The sequence below is a fragment of the Sus scrofa genome, chromosome X, assembly GCF_054392235.1.
Source record: "Sus scrofa isolate SSC_HxYL_T2T_F1_AM1 chromosome X, Sscrofa_HxYL_maternal_Yorkshire_Landrace_v2.0, whole genome shotgun sequence".
Classification (NCBI taxonomy): Eukaryota; Metazoa; Chordata; class Mammalia; order Artiodactyla; family Suidae; genus Sus; species Sus scrofa.
This window is the reverse complement of record NC_139401.1, coordinates 4,245,711-4,265,000: the sequence shown is the minus strand read 5'-3', so window position 1 is coordinate 4,265,000 and position 19,290 is coordinate 4,245,711. Positions and strand designations below refer to the sequence as shown.

Below are 19,290 nucleotides of genomic sequence, written 5' to 3'. Positions count from 1 at the left end.
AAAGCTGAACCTGAAACAAGCAGACGCTGGCCTTGATTCCAGAAGGAACTTCATGCATGAAGGGAGGCTCATCTTTATCCAATGGGACCCTGATCTGAAGCCCCTACTATCACAGTAACACAAACGCTCTCTGGATGAGATCTTTCAAAGACTACCACTCTCCATCCAGACAGCATCCTAGAATCCATCCAGCAAAGAAAAAAAAAAGGAGCCTGGTATCAAAACCACTCATGGAATGAAGCTTTTGTGCTAGGTTGATCAACACCAAAAAATGGTCTGGGAGGGAATAAAACTATTGTGACTACCACCATGTTGCTTTGGGATTTCATTCCAGGTTGAGCCAAAAAGTTCCCCATGGAGTCAGGCAAATGGGATGTTACGGCTGGTTTAAAATAGGTATGACCTCAAAGTGGAGAGTTCAGGTTGATTTGGGGGCAGCATGAGGACGAGAGCCCGGGAGGCAGCCTCTCAGGTGCTCTGAGAAACTGCGCCAAAGAGACAGAGGAAAAATCAGTATATAAGTCATTTTGGTGACGGTGGAGGTCCCTGCCACCAAGTACTCATTGTGCAGAAGGTCACTGCTGGTCTCTTGAAGGTCACTGCTAGTCACGAGGAGCAGACATCACCAGGAAGGATGTTAGTGCTTTTCTAGACACGAGCAGATGCAAGAAGTGGGCTCCTAAAATCTCCTGAAACTCTCGAACCATCTGAAGCTCTGTTCTGCTGGTTTTCCCAGAGCACAGAGCGCCCCACTCCTGATCCCCACCCTGAGCTCCTTTCAAGGGGTGTTGAGGGTCTGCAGCTGCAATGGCTCAGGAGTCAATCTGTGTAGAGGCAGATGGCACGTGCCCATCTCGAGCTGACACTCCCATCTTCCACACGCTGGGCGTCATGACCAAGGGGGTCACGGTGTTTGGAGGAGATGTGGCTTTTGGGGACACATGGGAAATGCATCACAAAAGCAGCTCTCACAGTAGAAAAGGGGGGGTTCCTGCATCATGAGACAAAGGCACCTGGAAGGACATCTCCCAGCAGCTTGATCACAGAAGGCAAGGATGGCTAGACCACCACCCAAAGAATGTTCAGAAGAGACCCAGATAAAAGCTTTGGGAGAACATTCTAGAAGAAGAGAGATCTTTTTCCAAGCAGTAAGAGCCACATGGTCATTGACCTAGAGACTAGAGACAAGCACACCTGGGAGCTCGGTGAGTCGGACCTCTGAAGACTAGCATGACACGTAGGCACACAGGCATCAAAGTCTACCCTGCAAAAGCTGCCAAAGACCCTATAAAAAGTATGAGCTATTTTGACAGCCATACAGAGCTTCCTCAAGCAAAGAGGTCATAATCAGAATTGTGCCTGTGTGACCTGGAAATGGGCATTTCCCTGGAGCCCCCAGAAGCTGGAAGAGGCAGGAAGGACCCTCCCCTGCAGCCTCTGGAGGGAGCCCGGCCCTGGGACCCCTTGACCTCAGACACCTGGTCTCGGAGAAGGTGAATTCCTGTTTCTCAGCCACCCAGTCTGAGAAAAGTTGTTACAGCAGCTCAAGCCAACTCACGCAATAGCTACTGTCTAGCATAGGGAACGATATTCAACATCTTAAATAACGTATAATGGGAAAGCATTTGAAAATACGTCTATCTGTATGACAATCCACGTGCACCTGAAACTAACACAACGTTGTAAATCAACTAGACTTCAGCACAAATTTTTTTAGAGGTTTTCTGGGGGTTTTTTTCCTTTTTTTTTTTTGTCTTTTTAGGGCTGCCCCCATGGCATATGGAGATTCCCAAGCTAGGGGTCGAATCAGAGCTGTAGCTGCTGGCCTACACCACAGCCACCACATTGCCAGATTCAACTTGCGTCTGTGACCTGCACCATAGCTCACAGCAACACTGGATGCTCAACCCAGGGAGCAAGGCCTGGGATCGAACCTGTGTCCTCATGGATGCTAGTCAGATTCGTTTCCATTGCACCACGACAGGAACTCCACCAATTTTTTAAAAAAGAGACAACATAGGAACATGCCAAGAATATAATATCATCAGCTAAATTTTTTTTTTTTTTTTTTTTGCTATTTCTTTGGGCCGCTCCCTCGGCATATGGAGGTTCCCAGGCTAGGAGTTGAATCGGAGCTGTAGCCGCCAGCCCACGCCAGAGCCACAGCAACGCCAGATCCGAGCCATGTCTGCAACCTACACCACAGCTCACGGCAACGCCGGATCGTTAACCCACTGAGCAAGGGCAGGGACCGAACCCGCAACCTCATGGTTCCTAGTCAGATTCGTTAACCACTGCACCACGACGGGAACTCCTACATTTTAAAGCTCTGACTGTGTAGGCACCTGACTCCAAATACAGTTTCTTCATCAGAAGACCCTGGAAATTCTATTTAACATACAAATGCCTACAACCTTCTCAGGGAGAATTAAACGGGAAACCAGGGGCACGCAGTGATGAAGCCCATGGCATCCGCATTTCTCAGGCTTTAACCTTCAATATTCCCAACATACTGACCCCCGGAGCCCTGGGGGCCCAGGTCATGAATGCAGCTGAGCTGGAAAACGATGCTGCCATCAGAAAGAACAGAGTTATCATCACCGCAAAGGAAACCACCCCAGGAACCCCCTTAAAGGGCACCCTCTCTTCCCCTCTTCCTCTCCCTACCTCATCGCGGACGACGGAGGTCCGCTCACGCTCGGAACAGCCGTTGAGGGGTGCCCACCGCTACCCAAACCCTTTAGGGTGAGCAAAACCTTTCAAGACCAGGCAAAGCATGCGGGAAGTTAGGATGAGGGAGCTCACACATTGCGCTTTCTCAAGGTCAGGTTTTAGAGAAAGAGAGCAAAAGGAAAACAAGCATCGCCACCTACTCCCAACGCCCCCTCAGTTGACACAAACGCTGGCATCCCCACCGCCAAATGGCCCGCAGATATTTCCTCTGGTTCTTAATAGCTTTAACGTGGCTTCGTACATCAGAGGACAGCAAGCAGGGAATTGGAAGCTTCCATCCTGCCCTGCCTGATGCCGAGGGAAGGAAAGGATTTTATCTCACAGCTTCTCTGCAAAAGTTCAGGTGGGGGTGATGAGGGCAACGGGATTTACTCTCCAGGGAGGCAGGGGTCAGGTGTCTGCTTGGTGCCGGGTTGTCAGGGATGGACAGAATCCATTGCCTCTACAAAGGGAGAGAGGGGTCCCTTCTCGGCCGATTTGGCCAGGCAAGGCTTGGTGAGCTCTGATGGATGCCAGGTGCCGCTTCGCTTAAGCGGCTAAGCCGCATGAAGCCAAGTGAACTGAAAACAGGGACAGGGTAAGTGTTCACAGCAGCATCTCTGAGTGTCCCCAAGAAGGAGGAACAGCTCAAGGGGCCAGGAGTGGGCCAATGGGAGTATTTTCACGACTTCGCAGCTTATCCAATATATACACACAATGACACTCTTATCAAGTAATATTTTAGTCCCTGTCCCTTAGATGAAAAGGGAACATAAGCCAGGACACACTTATGGTGACCAAAGGGGACAGGTGGGGGTACGGATGGACTGGGGGTGTGGGACTGGCACATGCACTCTGAGGTCTATGGAATGACCAGCCAAAGGGCACCTGCTGTCTAGCACAGGGAACTCTATCCAGTATTCTAGGATAACCGATGCAGGAAAAGAATCTGAGAGAAAATGGATGTGTGTGTCTATGTATGCTGAGGTCACTCTGCTGTCCACCAGAAATAATCACAACTTTGTAAATGAACTCTACGTCAACAAAAGTTAAAAAATAATGGAGTCTCTGTATAACTGAATCACTCTGTTGTACTAAAGAAATGATCTTACCAATAAAAGTTAACTGTACATCAGAAAAACTTTTAAAAATGAAGAGACCTGTGAACTCCAAGGTTCACAGAAGCACCAATCACAATAACCAAGGCATGGAAACAACCTAAGTGTCCACTGACAGAGGACTGGATGCAGAAGATGTGGTATATATACACAGTGGAATACTACTCAGCCATAAAAAATAAAATAATGCCATTGGCAGCAACGTGCATGGACCTAGAGATTATCATACGGAGGTCAGAAAGAGAAACAATGTATAGTATCACTTATATGTAGAATCTAAGAGATACAAATGAACTTATTAACAGAACAAAAACAGACTCAGGGACTTTGAAAACAAAGTCATAGTGCCCCAAAGGAAGGGGACAGGTTGGGGAAGGGAGGGACTGGGGCTTTGGGATTGGCACAATGAAGTATGCCCAAATGACTGGCCAATGCAGACCTGCTGTCGAGCACAGAGAACTCTGCTCACTATTCTGTGATCATCTCTACGCAAAAAGAATCTGAAAGAGAATGGATATGTGGACACGGATCACTGCATCACTTTGTGGTCCAGCAGAAAGGATAACATAGGGAATCAACTCTACTTCAATAAAGCTTTAAAAAGAGAGATTCCAGATACGGGGAGTAGCCGAAGGAAAGCAAAACAACTGGGAATTAAAGTCACACATGCTAAAAGCAAACAGCTATTTATTTATTGAGCACTTACTATGTTTCCTTTACAAAAAGTATCTTATGGAGCTTTGGGGGCAGAACCCATGCAAAACCTTAGAAGCCAGAATCTAGGTTCCAGCTCTGCAAACATCAAACTGACAAGGTCATCACCTTTTCACTTGGAGGAGGAGATTCTGCCCCCCAGAATGGGGTCACTGAATTCGTGTGAAGAATCATTTAAATTTCTTTTTTCCGCGGGGGGGGGGGGTGCATCCTACAGCGGCTCCCTCACCAATAAAAAGGAGTGGAGCAGTGACACAGGCTACAACCGGGATAAACCTTGAAAACACGACGCTCGGTGAAAAAGCCAGACAAGAAAAAAAAATGCATACTGCATGGTTCCGTTTATATGAAACATCTTGAAGAGACAGATCCACAGAGACAGAAAGTATTTGTGTGTTTGGCAGTCTGTGGGAGAGGGAGGCGTGTAGGGTGACTGCTTGATGGGTGTAGGTCCTGTTTGGGAATGACGAAGGTATTTTGGTACTGGATGGGGTGCTAATTGCACAACATTGTCAGAGCACTAAATTGCAAGTCTCAATGCTTAATGAAATGCCCTTGGCGGTTCACCTCGTGAAAAGCAAAAAATAAAATAACAAAGACTCAATTCTATCCCCAAGTTGCTAACCTTTCTTTCCGCTCCAAATACCTGTGATGTTGTAACGTTCCACCCCTGATTGCCACTGACCTACCTACATTCACTTCTGTGTGCAACCTCAAAGAAGATCGGAAGGAAAGTACGAAGCTGAAAATCTACAAGGGACAGAAAGAGGCAGATGCCCCAGGAGGATGCCACTGGGAAGCCCGGCCTCTCAGGGTATACGTTCTGGGACCAGAACCATCGTGGTCCCCTGGGAGCAGGTTGAAGATGCAGAAGCTCCGGTTCCACCTCAGACCTGCTCATGTAGAGACTGCCTTTTAACCAGATCTGCTGCTGATACCAAGTGCACTAACAGGTGTGTACTGTTATTCTAAGTGTATTTGGTTTACAAGCCCTGGTAAGGATCCCCAAGAAATCTGCTCACACATAGAGGCAATTCATCCCTTTGTGATCATTCTGGGTTCTACCTGAATTCCTTCAGCACCTCCTTCTATCACTTTAACAATGGAAACACGCTTTTTGAAGATGAATGTCGCTCTTGCAATACGGAAAGCCTCTCATCACCGCTAAGGGGACTCCAACCAGAGTGAAAATAAAATGTTGACCCTTCTTCATAATAAATGTGTATGTCGTTCACAGCAGAGATATTCTAAGCCATCTCATGAGATTTCCCCTGAAGGAAGGTAGACAAACCGTATCCTCACATCCAGAATAAGTCTTTTTTTTTTTTTTAATCCTATTAACTTGTCTCCACCGTTATTTTGTTTGTTTGTTGTTTTTTTTTTAAGGGCTGCACCTGTGGCATATGGGAGTTTCCAGGCTAGGGGTCAAATTGGAGTTGCAGCTGCCAGTCTACACCACAGCCCTCACCCACTGAGCGAGACCAGGGATCGAACCTGCATCCTCATGAATCCTAGTTGGGATTGTTAACCACTAAGCCATGAAGGGAACTCCCTCTCCACCTTTTTCTTAAGGTCATTCATTCACAACCATCTTTTTAATTCAGAGAATCATTCAGGTTGAGTTTGACATGATGCCCCAAATAATGCCTTTCTTGTTGGCTTTCCCCCTGCATCCTGAAAAATGTGCTTTAACATTTGCTGGAGGATGAAAATAATTCATAAGCTTTACATCCCATGGCCCCAGGCTCACGCGAAAACAGCAAAACCAGAAACGTCTTCCAATCTTTCCAGTTAAAGAATATGTTCCACTAGACCCCTCGGAAAGGATGACATTATAAAGAACCAGAAAGGCAAAAGCCTCTTGTTCCATGCTTTGGAATTAACACTGAGGTTTGGCATGGTCCAGTTTCTCACACAACTTGAGCAAAAAATGAAAACCTCTGGAAAATGGCAAAAGTAGTGAGAAAAAAAGAATGAGATGCTGATGCTCGAACCAAAAATGAATCACACCCCATCTTTTTTTTTTTTTTTTTTGGCTTTGAGGGCTGCACCTGAGGTATATGGAGGTTCTCAGGCTAGGGGGTGAATTAGAGCCGAAGCTGCCAGCCTGTGCCACAGCCACGTTAACGCAGGATCTGAGCCGCATCTGTGGCCTACACCACAGCTCCTTAACCCACTGAGCGAGGCCAGGGATTGAACCCAAACCTCATGAATACCCGTCAGGTTCGTAACTCACTGAGCCACAACAGAAACTCACTAAGTAACTTTATTCTGAGGTCATAGGTTGAACAGAGGCAGCTGGCTGCTTTTCTTTGCAAACCATGCCTGAGGTTTGCATAGTTTCCTTTTCCAAATATACACTTTTAAATCTGAATTTCGGGGGGAAAAAAAAAAGTTCTTTTTTTTGTTCTTGCCGGTGTCTCACTGAATTCACTGTGCCATGTCAAAGAGTGAGTTTTTCAGCTATCTGTTCTTTGAAATGCATTATATTCTGCCATGTGGCTGAATCTTATAAAGGCACACAAAGCAATTGTTTGGTCTCTATTGCACCTCCATTCTTTTTTGCTTTGTTAGGCGATTTTCAAGTGCACGAAACAGACTAGCGAAAATAACGAAACAGAAGCAAACCTGCAGACAGAACAAGCTAGTGACAGAGTTCCTGTCATGGTGCAGCAGAAACGAATCCAACTAGCACTCCTGAGGTTGCAGGTTCAATCCCTGGCCTCAGTCAGTGGGTTAAGGATCCTGCATTGTTGTGGCTGTGGTGGAGGTTGGCAGCTACAGCTCTGATTCGACCCCTAGCCTGGGAACCTCCATATGCTGCGAGCGCATCCCTAAAACGCCAATGACAAACAAGCAACCAAACAAGAGGGAAGGGGGAGGGGATGAAGAAGCACAAACTATTTGATACAAAATAAGCTACAAGGATAGAGCATACAACCTGACTACAGCCAATATTTTAACAACTACTACAGAAGTAGTTTTAAAAGTTGTGAATCACTATATTGCACACTGTAACTTACCTACTATTGTACCCACGATCCAACAAAAACAAAATGTCCAAAAACAGTAAAACAAAAACAAACGAACGTGTCATTGCATTCATTTACCTCCTCTTTCATGAAAAGGCACTACTAGAGAGAGGCAAGCATGCTCCTCGATTTTGTATTTTTACTTGGTTTACACTCTTTAGAATGCTACTTTGTATCTATTCACTATGTAATAGAGTACATATGAGTGCCTAATGTATAATCCACCATATATTCAAGTATTTTGTGCTTTTGGCTTTCTATAAATAGAATCAGTCTCTTTCTTTTAAAGCCTTTTATTGAGGTAGAGTTGATTTGCAACATCGGGTGTACAGCAAAGTGATTCAGTTATACATAGATATTCTTTTGCAGATTCTTCTCCATTATAGGTTTACGACAAGATGTTCTGTAGGTGGTATACAACTGACCTCTCCTTTGGGTGAGACTTCCAAAGATGCAGCCATGCTTTCAGGCAGCAGGAAATCTCTCGTGTATAATCCTCTCTAGCACAGTCTATATCATGTCTATACAAAAATTTTGTCCATCCTGCCATCCATGGATACTTGGATTATTCCTATTCCTTTGTTACTGCAGACAGAGCTATTGGGAAAATTCTCGTGTTTGTCTCCCTAAGCAATCAGGATGCCTGGATTACAGATGCCCTCTTTCAGCTGACCAGAGAGTGTCCAATTGGTTTCCAAAATGGATGATTCAGGAGTTCCCACTGTGGCTTAGGGGAAACAAAAACAACTAGGATCCAAGAGGATGCAGGTTTGATCCCTGGCCTTGCTCATTGGGTTAGGGGTCTGGCATTGCCATGAGCTGCAGTGTAGGTCAAAGACGAGGCTCAGATCCTGCATTGCTGTGGCATAGGCCAGTGGTAGCTGCCACTCTGATTTGACCCCTAGCCTGGGAACTTCCATAGGCCACAAGTTCGGCCCTAAAAAGCTAAAGAAAAAAAAAGAATAAGTTACTTAAAGCAATGTTTTTTTTATTCTTCTAGCAGTCAGTGGGTTGGGTTGGGTTCAGATGGATGGCTCTCCTGCTGTTTCACCGGGTTCCTTCGGAGCCTGCAAACATCTGCCTGCCTCAGGGGACAGGACAATACCTATGCTTTCCTAAAGGACTCAGATTCCGGAGAGCACAAGAGGGAGCTGCAAGGCTCCTTAAGCCTCAATTCAGGGCTCCCACCTAGATTTACAGGTGAAAATCTCTTGGTCACACTAAGCCCTGAGACAACACCAGATTCAAGGAGATAACGAAGTCAAATTCATCTCTCCATGGAAAGTCAAGTATATCTAGAGGAATCCAGTGGCGTTTCTGGCAAGGTTTTCCTCTTGAGGTTGCTGAAGGGCTGTTTAATTACCACGTGTTTACACATGAAGATATGCTAGGTAAAAAGACGTTATGAAATAGACAAAAATATAGGCGCTAAAGATGTAATATAGGTGGTGATAAAGATGGATAAAGGATAGATGACTGGTAACAGATAAAATAGAATAAGTTGATAGGCTCAATGATAAATGACAGATAAGACAGACGTGATACAGAGATGAGAAAAATGATAGACATGTGATACGCAAGTGAAAAAAGATGACTAATAATAAAATAGATGATAGAGAAATTGATGAGTTAAATGATGGATGGCAACCAATAAGACAGATGACAGCTACATAGCTGAGATAGATGGTAGACACGTGATCGACATGTGAAAGATGTGTGATCCACCATGACCCACGCATGACGCACATGTGAGAGACAATTGAATGAGGTGAAAGATATTAGATAAAATAGATGATGAACTGATAAGTTACAGGATGGAAAAACATGGTAAGATAGATGACAGATATACACATAGCTGAGATAGGTGACAGACACGTGAGGCTCACGTGATCAAAATGTGCTCAAAACATGAAATAAGTGATTGGTAATAGATAAAATAGTTGATAGATAAACTAATGAGCCAAATGATGGGTGACAATTGACAAGGTCACAGTCACACATAGAGATGACAGAGATGACAGCCACATGATCCACCACGGGATTGTCCTGTGATCTGCACGTGGTCCACATGTTAAACACTCCAGAAGTGCATGTTGCTAACAGATAAAGAAGATGAGGAGTGATAAATTTAAAGACAGATGACAGAGACAAAACTGAGGGCGATGGTGCACACATGAACGTCACATGATGCTCACGTGATCATGTGATCCTCACACACACACAGTCGATGACTGGCGATACAGAAAATAATAAATGGAGTGATACATTTAAATATAGACGATGTGTATGTGACTGTCCTGTGATCCACACCTGTTCCTTACGTGAACATCACTGATCCAAGCATGGACCTCATGTGAACCACATGTTATACAAACATCAAGTACAGGACTGATGATAAAAGACTCAAGAGGTAGAATGATTGTCACGTGATCCACATGTGATCCACGTATGCTCCTCATGTGATCCGCATGTGACCCATGAGTGATGGAAACGTAGTTATTTCCAGTAATTCACTGCAGTCAACAGTGTTGTGGAAAGGATGTATCTTTGCAACTATGTGCTGTTAGTTTTTGCACCTGTTCAATGGTTTCCCCAAAGTATAATTAAGGAGTCCAAAAAGGCAGGCATTGGTAGTTTGAAAAACTATCAGACTCATCCTCCAAAGAACCATAAGAACTGTAACAATGTATTTACACACAACATGTTGTGTGTGTGTCTGTGTGCAGTTGGCCCCAATCAATAAAAGAAATACAACTTTTAAAAATTTTACCATTATGGAGTTTTCATCGTGGCTCAGCCAAAACGAATCTGAAGACGCAGGTTCCATCCCTGGCCTTGCTCCGTGGGTTAAGGATCTGGCATGGCTGTGAGCTGTGGGGTAGGTCACAGAGGCAGCTCAGATCTGGCGTTGCTGGGGAAGCCAGTGGCTACAGCTCCTATTCGATCCCTCGCCTGTATATATCTCTCATCTACTCTTATCATGTTTTCCATCCTTTTATCAATTCATCATCTATTTTATCTAATATCTTTCACCTCCATTTGCAGCAGGTGCAGCCCCCCCCCCAAAAAAAATGGCCACTATGATAGCAAACCATGAGCAGGACTGACATTTAAGATTTTACACCTTATTCAACACATGAAAGGATGATAATTCCCAGTTTTCCAGCCTCGTTTAAACATTTCTTTTCCTCTATTAGAGGACTTTTCCAATAGTGTAATGATCAACCCCTTGCCAATCTCCTATTTTCCTGTTTTCTTCCAACCTGCAAAGGTTCGTTTTGGTTTTGTTTGCCTAAATCCAAATTTCACAAATTGCATGGCCTTTCTGTTGATGCCTTCTGTTTTCTTTGGTTTGAGGTTTGTCTCCCAGTATTTGCCAACCATGTCTCCATTTTTTTCACTGAGGTAAAATACATGCAAATCACATTTGCAGGTTCGACAATGTTTTAAGTGCACAACTCCACGGCATTCACTGCATTCAAGAGTCATCTTCCATCATAACCACCATTTCCAAAACTTTTTCAGGATCCCCAAGAATTAAGCTGTATTATCTCCTCCTCTTCTCCTGCCCCCAATCCCTAGACAGACCAGAGACCAAAGGACCAATACGGCACAGCTGCCTTGAAAGGAAACATCCAGAATAGCCAAATCCATAAAGACAGAATATAGATACGCCTTTTTTTAAAGACAGTAAACATACAGAATAGGTGGTCAACTCATAGCTACTTCAGTGCCTCTTAGGACATTTAACAGAATCGGTGATTATACGGGAAAGCAGAATCCAGTGACTCTACAGGAAAGAACAGGTCAAACCCAATTTATATCAAAATAGTACATTTAGAGAGAAGTATCAAGATGGTGCAACAGTACAAGGTGGAGTTCACCTTCTCCCACAAACACGTTAAAAAAAATCTTCCTGTAGGACGATTCACAGAGAACAGCTGCTGAACAAGGGCAGAAGGTTCACCTTCTCCCACAAACACGTTTAAAAAAAAATCTTCCTGTAGGACGATTCACAGAGAACAGCTACTGAATGTTGGCAAAGACCTGAAACCTCCAAAAAGGGCATGAAACCCTCCACAGACCTGGGTAGAACAAAAGGAAAAAAGAGAGAGAAAGGGATTCAAGGTGAGAAGAGCATTCTGGAGAGGGAGCGGTGAGAGGGAAAAGAAATCCACACCCTGGGAAGCCACCTAACCAACCGGGAGATCGGCCAAGACGGAGGGACCTCAGTGTCGCTGGGAAACGTGAAGCAGCTGGACGGAGATCAGCCAAGCAGAGTGAGCCGCAGGGAGCATCTGCACCACCGCCCGGGACACCACAGCCGGAGAAGCTCGGGTGGGGGCTGGGCGCTGAGACGCAGGCTCCGGAGGTCAGTCCTGGGGAGACGACGGGGGGTGGCGGTGTGGGGGCTACGGGGCGCTGTGCCACGGGCGGGGAGTGGAACACCACAGCTGAGGGAACCCCAGAGGAGGGCCAGCCCTGCCGGAGACACACAGTGCCACCGCTGGGGAGGGTGAGAGGGGGAGGGGAGGACGGCCATGGGAATCCCCCTGCACACGTGCACACCGAGGGCTCTCAGAGGGTGGGGCGCCTCTGGCACAGGCTACAGGTAACAAGAGGCCACATGCTCCACGTATGGGACAGCAGGCGCCTCTTGCGCAGGGTATGGTGGCCGGGCATTTCTTGTGTGGGCTAAGAGCAGCAGGGGGGTACGCTCTACAGGAGGCGGGGACACACCGCAGCAGTCATCTCAGAAACCAGAGGGAGGCGTGGCCTGCCACCACCAGAGTTCTGTGAATGGGCTCCACCTGTGCCCCAGTCTCCTCAGAAGTCGGCAAAGAAGGGCACTGCAGCCAAGCCCCACCCCTTGTTGCGCTCACTGCCCTGGAAACACACCCACCCTGCTTTGCCCCTGCCAAACGCTCAGGGCAGTGTCCAAGCATGCCTGATGACTGTCACTTCCCAGGGCCCTGCCTCACCTTCCCATGGGTCCTTGCCACTGTCAAGGCACCAGCAACCAGGTACTAGCTACTGGCCTTACCCACAGCCTCCATCTCCCTGGAGGCACACGCAGGACCCTAGAAATAAAAAGGAAGCCCTCACGAAATACAAACAGGGTGCTTTGCACATATAAATAGCCCTCCAAGACTACAGTATTTGATTTCCCTAAACGCACTGAATAAGAAAAATATAAGCAAATGAAGAAGCTCAGGCATCATTCCCAATGAAAAGAACAGGAAAATTCCCCTAAAGGAGCAAACACTGAAACAGACCTCTGCAGTCAGTCTAACAGGCACTGAGGTCAAAAAGAAGACAGTGAAAATACTGAAGGAATTAAGAGTGATTATGAAGGAATTAAGAGCAGATATGAATAGCAACGCAGATTCCTTTAGAAAGGAACTAGAGAATATGAGGGGGAGCCAAGAAAAATTAGAAAACTCATTTGCAGAGACACAAGCGGCGTTGAAGAGCAGAATGAATAATGCAGAGGAACGAATTAGTGATGTGGAAGATAGAATAACGGAAATCACCCAAGCAGGACAGCAGACAGAAAACCAAATGAAAAAACATGAAAGCAATATAAGACATCTATGGGATAATATAAAGCAGGGCAAGCTATGCATAATAGGGATTCCCGAAGAAGAGAAAGAACAGGGGATTGAAAATATGTGATGAAATTATGGCTGAAAGCTTTCCAAATCTAAAGGAAACAGGTATCAAGATACAGGAAGCAGAGATAGCCCCAAACAACCTGAACCACAACAGGCCCACACCCGGACATATTATAATAAAAATGGCAAAAGCTGGGGGAGTTCCTGTTGTGGCACAGCGGAAATGAATCCAACTAGTAACCAGGAGGTTGCAGGTTCGATCCCTGGCCTCTCTCAGTGGGTTAAGGATCCAGTGTTGCTGTGCACTGTCATGTAGGTCGTAGACATGGCTCAGATCCTGCCTGGCTGTGGCTGTGGTGTAGGCCAACAGCTGTAGCTCTGATTCGACCCCTAGCCTGGGAACCTCCATATGCCATGAGTGCAGCCCTAAAAAGAAAAAAAAATGGCAAACAAAAGAATTATAAGGGAGCCTCCATAAAGCCATCAGCTGACTTCTCTGCAGAAACACTACAGGCCAGAAGGGAGGGGCAAGATATATTCAAAGTTCTCAAAGGGAAAAATGTACAGCCTAGAATACTCTACCCCGAAAGAGTATCACTTAAAATAGAAGGAGAGGAGTTCCCATCATGGCGCAGCAGAAACGAATCCGACTAGGAACCATGAGGTTGCGGGTTCAATTCCTGGCCTCACTCAGTGAGTTAAGGATCCGGCGTTGCCGTGAACTGTGATGTAGGTCACAGATGCGGCTCGGATCTGGCATTGCTGTCGACGTGGTATAGGCCAGAGGCTACAGCTCCAATTAGACCCTAGCCTGGGAACCTCCATATACTGTGGGTGTGGCCCTAAAAAGAAAAGAGACCAAGAAAAAAAATAGGAGAAATAAAGAATTTCTACAACAAACAAAAACTAAAAGTCTACAGCCAAACTAAACCCATTCTAAAAGAAATAATGAAAGGGCTTCTCTAAATAAAAAATAAGTAAGAAGAAACAAGATGGAGGAGATCAAAATTGGAAAGCAATCTCTTAAATAAGACAGTTTACAGATCTAAAAAAAAACAAAAACAAAAAAACACCTACTGCAAAAACGATGATAAACCTAAGGAACAGGGAAAGGACAAACATGAAGATGTTTAAAAAAGGACTTCAAAATGATAAAATATGGGGATGGGAAGCAAGAAAATCTAGACTTTTTTTTAAGAATGTGTTTGAGCTTTTGACTATCAGACTAAAGCAAGCAAATATAGGAAGGGGTTAACGTACTTGAAAAACAGGGCAACCACAAATCAAAACCAAACATTACATTCACAAAAACTAAAAAGAAAAGGACACAAGCATAAAATAAAGGAAATCATCCAACCGGAAAAAAAAAAAAAAAAAGAACCAAGGGGAAACATAAAATCAACTGGAAAGCAAGGTTTAAAATGGCAATAAATACATATTTATTGATAATTACCTTAAATGTCAATGGACTGAATGCCCCAATCAAAAGACACAGAGTGGCAAATTGATTTAAAAAACAAGAGCATACAATATGCTGTCTACAACGGACTCATCTTAGGGCCAAGGACACATATAAATTGAAAGGGAAGGATGGGAAAAAATATTTCATGTGAATGGAAAATACAGGAGAGCAGGAGTTGCAATCCTCATATCAGACAAAATAGACTTTAAAACAAAGGTCATATAGAAAGACATAGAAGGACCCTATTTAATGATAAAAGGATCCATTCAAGAAAAAGATATTACAATTGTCAATATATATGCCCCTAATATAGGAGCTCCCAGATACCTACAACAAATACTAACAGACACAAAAGGAGAAATTGATGGGAATACACTCATAGTAGGAGACTTTATATCTCCCTACTCACATCAGTGGACAGATCCTCTAAACAATATCAGTAAGGCAACAGAGATCCTAAGTGACACAATAGAAAAGTTAGACTTAATTGACACTTTCAGAATATTACAGCCAAAAAAATCAGAATATACATTCTTTTCAATGCAACATTTTCAAGGATTAACTACATACTGGGGCACAAAACTAACCTTGACAAATTCAAGAGTACAGAAATTATTTCAAGTATCTTTTCTGACCACAGTGGTATGAAAGTAGAAATCAACCACAGGAAAAGAAATGAGAAAAAACTGACTACATGGGGACAATAACAACATGCTACTAAAAAACCAGTGAGTCAATGAGGAAACCATAATGGAAATCTGAAAAAACCTTAAGACAAATGATAATGAAGACACAACCATTCAAAACTGATGGGATGCTGCAAAAGCAGTGCTTACAGGGAAATTCATAGCAATACAGGACTTTGTCAAATACGAAGAAAATCTGAAATCAACAACTTACCACCTAAAAGAATTAGAAAAGAGAACAAACAAAACCCAAAGTCAGCAGAAGGAAGGAAATCACAAAGATCAGAGAAGAAATCAATAAAAAAGACATTCAAAAAGCAATAGAAAAAAACAAATAAAACCAAAATTGACAAACCTCTGGCCAGACTAACCAAGAGAAGAACTCAAACAAAATAAGAAATGAAAAAAGGAGAAATCTCAATGGATACTGCAGAAATACAAACAATCCAAAAAACCATAAGCTAATACTATGAACAATTATATGCCAACGAATTTGGCAACCTAGAAGAAATGGACAACTTTTGAGAAACATACAGCCCACCAAAACTGAATTGAAAAGAAATAGATCAGTTGAAAAGTCTGATCACTAGAAATGAAACTGAATACATAATGATGTTGATTGATTTGTGACTAAGGAGGTGAAAAGACTTATATGCTGAGAACTATAAAACATTAATCAAAGAAATGCAAGAAGATTCAAAGAAATGGAAAGACATTCCATGTTCCTGGATTGGAAAATTAATATTGTTAAAATAGCCATACTATCCAATGCAATCTACAGATTCAATGCAATCTCTATCAAATGACCCATGACATTTTTCACAGAACTAGAATGAACAATCCAAAAATTTATACAGAACAATAAAAGGCCCAGAATTGCCAAAGAAATCCTGAGGAGGAAAAAAAACAAGCAGGAGGCATAACCCCCTCCCCCCAAGACTTCAGACAATATTACAAACCTACAGTAATCAAGACAGTATGGTACTGGTACCAAAACAGACATACAGACCAATGGAATAGAACAGAGAAATCAGAAATAAACCCGGACACCTAATGCCAATTACTCTTTGACAAAGGAGGCAAGAACATAAAATTGGAAAAAGACATTCTCTTCAGCAAGCGACGCTGGGAAAACTGGAAAGCTACAAGTCAGTCAATGAAACTAGAACACACCCTCCCACCATACACAAAAGTAAACTCAAAATGGCTTAAAGACCTAAGACAAGACACCATCAAACTCCTAGAAGAGAACATAGGCAAAACATTCTCTGACATCAACCTCATGAATATTTTCTCAGGTCATTCTCCCAAGGCAACAGAAATAAAAACAAAAATAAACCAATGGGACCTAATCAAACTTAGAAGCTTTTGCACAGCAAAGGAAACCGTTAAAAAAAAAAAAAAAAGACAGCCTATGGAATGGGAGTAAATAGTTTCAAATGATGCAACCAACAAAGGCTTCATCTCTAAAATATATGAACAACTGATACAACTTGACAGCAAAAAAAAAAAAAAAAAAACCAACAAAAACAAAAAAACCCAACAACCCAATTGAAAAGGGGTCAGAAGACTGAATAGACATTTCTCCAAAGACATACAGATGGCCAACAGGCACATGAAAAAATGATCAACTCACAAATTATTAGAGAAATGCAAATCAAAACTACAATGAGTTACCGCCTCACACTGGGTCAGAATGGCCATCATTAACAAGTGACAAATAACAAATGCTGGAGGGGGTGTGGAGAAAAGGGAACCCTCCTTCACTGTTGGTGGGAATGTCAACTGGTACAACCACTATGAAAAACAGTATGGAGGTACCTCAGAAAACTAAATATAGAACTACTATCAGACCCAGCAACCCCACTCTTGGGCATATATCCAAACAAAACTTTCATTGAAAAAGATACATGTACCCGCATGTTCACTGCAGCACTATTCACAACAGCCAAGACATGGAAACAACCCAAATGTCCATCGACAGACAATTGGATTAGGAGGATGTGGTATATATACACAATGGAATACTACTCAGCCATAAAAAGAATGACATAATGCCATTTGCAGCAACATGGATGGAACTAGAGAATCTCTCATTAAGTAAAGTCAGAAAGACAAATACCTTATGATATCGCTTTATTTGGAATCTAATATACAGCACCAACGAACCTTTCTATAGAAAAGAAAAAAACTCATGGACTTGGAGAACAGACTTGTGGTTGCCAAGGGGGAGGGAGAAGGGATAGGGATGGTTGGGGAGTTTGGGGTTCATAGATGCAAACTGTAGCATGTGGAGTGGATAAGCAATGAGAGCCTGCTGTATAGCACAGGGAACTTTATCTAGTCAATTATGGTGGAACATGGAGGAGGATAATGTGAGAAAAAGAGCATATACATATATATACACATACATTATATATAACTGGGTCGCTTTGCTGTACAGCAGAAATTGACAGAAAATTGTAAATCAATTCTAATGGAAAAAATTAAAATCTTTTTAAAATAGTACATGTAGATCCGTATTTAGTACTTCTAAAGCAGCACCATCCATCCCAACATCTTCTAAACACCTGTATGTTTTCTGAGCATCTAAAAGATTCAGAGTCCAGTGGAGAATCTTGCTTTTTCATGGTGTGGGTTCTCTGCCCTGGACCTAACAGAAAAAAAATCTGCATCCCTATAAAGACTATTAAAAAGTAATGGGTAAAGTACAAAAAGACCCTAAAAATAATGTCTTAATATAATGTCCATACCTACAAAAGAGAACCCCTCCTCTGCTGTTGGTGGGAATGTAAATTCCTGCAGCTGAGGCAGGAGATGGGTGAGCTCCAGGATAGACATTTGCAACGAGCCTCTCATTTGCACTTCTTGAGGCAGGAGACAGGTGGGCTCTGGGACAAGCATTTACAACCAGCCACCTGTCTAGGCTTTAACACTGAAGCAACAGGCACAAAGCAATAACTGGTACTTGTCTTCTGTGCCCTTGTTAAACAATGCTGATAATAGGACCAGAAGATGGGCTGAGCCCTGCTTGGAGAGGACAAAGAGGTCACATACTCCCCATCCTTGGCGTCAGAGAGCTCCCAACTCCACATGCACAGAGAGATCCCTCTGGCTCAGAAACGGAGGGGGTGCCGGGCCATCCTAAGTCTGAATCACCTTCCCGCCAAGCTCCGCTCTAGAATCCATCTTGGCGAAAAGATACGCACGCAGATTGGGGAGGACCCTAGGTCTGGTCAGGTGTGAAAGCTAAAACCAGGTAATTGGCCAAAGGAAGACAAAGACCTGGAAGAACTGGCCCATATGCGTGATTTAAATCACCTGTCTGGCGCGATCCTTATGGAGGGGGGTGCCTGCACCCTCACGCCTCCTTTGGGTGTGCGTGACTGCTTTACTTCTGCCCTAGATACATAGACTCATCCTCTGTATTTCTGTGCTCTCCCACTTGTCCTGCTGTGTTTCTAACAATTTTCACAGTCTTTGCCCCCCTGAAACATTCTGCTTTCAACAGGGGGCAAGAATCAGGGCAGGTCTGCTTTCAGCCTCCAGCTGGTGTTCGTGGGTAGGATTCCTGGGTTTCACCCAGGCTGCCCAGGTTCCACTGCTGAGCAGAGAATTAAGATCTCGCTTCAAGCCATCACTCATTGCTGACTCTCCAACATCACAGCCACTATGGAAAACAGTATGAAGGTTTCTTAAAAAACTAAGAATACAACTACCCTATGATCCACCAATCTCACTCCTGGGCATTTATGTGGGAAAAAAAAAAAAGCCACTCATTTGAAGGTACATGTACCCCTATGTTCACAGCAACACTACATATATATATATATGTCTTTTTAGGGCCACACCTGTGGCACATGGAGGTTCCCAAGCTAGGAGTCTAATTAGCGCTGCAGCTGCTGGCCCACATCGCAGCCACAGCATCACAGGATCTGAGCCACGTCTGTG

General features: G+C 43.9%; 1 long non-coding RNA gene across 4 annotated transcripts in view; it reads right to left on the bottom strand.

The window, feature by feature from the left end:
- LOC110257764 (uncharacterized) overlaps positions 1-19,290 on the bottom strand; it is a 234,068-nt gene that overhangs the window by 212,309 nt on the left and 2,469 nt on the right. The window contains exons 3-4 of one of the 4 annotated variants that reach the window (XR_014834955.1): positions 8,965-10,447; positions 5,861-5,962 (exon numbers count right to left, since the gene is read on the bottom strand). The exons of 2 other annotated variants lie outside the window; for them this stretch is intronic. This is a non-coding gene — a long non-coding RNA (uncharacterized LOC110257764). Of the gene's footprint in view, positions 1-5,860; positions 5,963-7,853; positions 10,448-19,290 lie in introns of those variants that run through there. One more of the 4 variants, XR_014834958.1, reaches the window with a different exon arrangement.